The following is a 2,395-nucleotide window of genomic DNA, read 5'->3' as shown; positions in this document are numbered from 1 at the left end:
CCACGAAATATTTAACACGGGGGTATTCCGAACGACAGTTACGGGTTTTATTAATTGTATCCATACAATCGAGGCCGTCTATAAGCTATTCAAGAAGATTCTTCTTATCAGTTTTAATTTTTTTTTAAAGAAAATACGTCAAAATATGTTAAGAAGTGTAGTCGCCATTTTTAGTGTCGTTAAGCTCGAGAAAGCTGCCTTCTGATTGGCTAATGTCGATTTCTTGTCGGTCATTTCATTGGTTGGTCAAAATTCGCTAAAGGTCGTTCTGACGTGACCCGTAATGGGATGTCCAAGATGTTTAGCGGTAGTGACATTTTAAAAATTGGTAGATTAAATTTGCAAACTGAGATTGTTAGTGGCTCTATTCTTGAAGGGGGTTAAAGTACTGTAAAAATTATTGTCCCCCAGAAAGAGTATGTAAGTTCCACATCATTCAAAGTACATTTGGGTCTACCCCATTTTTAATCGTAGTATATTTGTTCGTTTTAATTGATAACCACAATTGACTATAATCACCAGCGGAGGAAGTCATGGTGTAAATCCTGCTGGGGAGCCGTGAAGGAAGCAGAAATATTATAAGTCCCCTGGGCCCATCTAACATGTTGTGGTATCTGGAGTAAGAGATTTACCACAACACGGACATACAAGGAAATGAAATGGCAAATGAAATGGTAATTTATTTAAATAGCACAACTAAAAGCTGATACATTGTTCACAATATAAAGATGAACGTGTCTGTTTGCTTAAATGAGCATAATTGTATGACAAGAAAATAACTACTTGGAATCAACACTTTTGCTGTGAAACAATGAAAGAAAATGAAAGTGTAGTTACGACAGAATAATGTTACTATTGAAAACAACATGCTTTACGAATATATGGTTGATCAATTGTACGTGTGGTTTATGACATGTTACATGTGCATAAGGTGTACGATAACAACTTTATGAATCTGGTGATGTGTATACACCATATTTGTCGTAGACATTAGAACAACGACCAGTTACTACTGTCGGCACAAAAACTCTGTACGTCCGACGTGGAACTTAATCAATGGATATCTAAATGGTCTGAAAACGAATCAATCACCATTCAGAATGCAAAATATGCCAATGAATTTGATTATCAATTTTCAGACATATTGTATAAAGACCATCGCATCTTTCCATTTGTAATTTCGATTCTCAGTTAATGGGATAAATTAAATTTATGTGAGATAACAGGACACTGCTCTCTTTTTATATTGGTGTCTCTTACATACTGTTATACCAGCATTGCATGGGTTAATCTATGTGTGATAACATTGTCAGCCAAGTGCATTCTAGAAACGTTTACGTTTTATGTCTTTTAACAATAACCTAGGGAGTTTAAACTGTATAGATTTGCTCTACAATATCACCTCTGTAAATATGATAAAACGAGTAATAGTGTATAGACATGTCGATCGCCTGTTCTTGTTGTAGAGCATCCACCCGTCCATCGGAAAGTCCACCGCTTCATACCGAAAGACGTTATAAGATGGTACTTGTTATTACCCTGCCTGGCGCTCGGCATTAAGGGGCTAAAACAAGGACTGGTCGGCTCGGAGTCAGTATACTGTGTCTGCGTTGAGTATCCATGTTAAACTGCAGCATGGTATGTTAGTGGGATAGCACTAATAAAATCGACCTTAGTCTTGACTAGTACAAGCAGCCACACACACAAACGTGCATGCACGTCGCTATATAAGTACAATAATCCTTATATAGCGACGTTAAACTCCATTTAACCTCACCTCACCTGTAATAATTATACCGAAAATTGATATGTGCATTTAGGATGCAGTGTGTTCCTTTATAAAGTGCCTGTGATGTGAATTGTTGAATGACATATCTGTGTTGGGCGTGCCAAATAGTTAAACATAAGACCCCGTAGTTGACAACTTGGCTGTATCATACTTTCTTATATTACATGCAAAAGTTTCTTACATTACATGTATTCAGTTACATTATTCCATTTTGTTTGTCCGTGTTGTTTGACCCAGGCAACATCGGTAACGTGGTTGATTGCGTGTCATAGTGCCCTGATATCTCGGATCATTGCTTGTGTCTATTGTCAATGGTTTGCCTTGTTCAGATTCAGTCATGTACATGGCCTAGGGATATATCGTGAATATTGCTAAGAAGCGTTAAATTACATTGATCCCCTTCAATGCAATTGAGTGATCAGGAAATACTACACCCATCTGAAATATGTCCGTGTCTGTCTGCAGATGCATGGTGAAGATGTATATTTTAACAGTTGCACAGTTGTGAAGACATGCATTACTGTAATCATGTCAATAATACAAATATACTGAGATATAGAACTGACTAAATAGCACCTGAGACATAAAAAGTCTCCCAACAATAAG

Source organism: Haliotis cracherodii, unplaced genomic scaffold, assembly GCF_022045235.1.
Source record: "Haliotis cracherodii isolate W230 unplaced genomic scaffold, xgHalCrac1.p SCAF_14, whole genome shotgun sequence".
NCBI lineage: Eukaryota > Metazoa > Mollusca > Gastropoda > Lepetellida > Haliotidae > Haliotis > Haliotis cracherodii.
Note: the sequence above shows the minus strand (reverse complement) of the source record.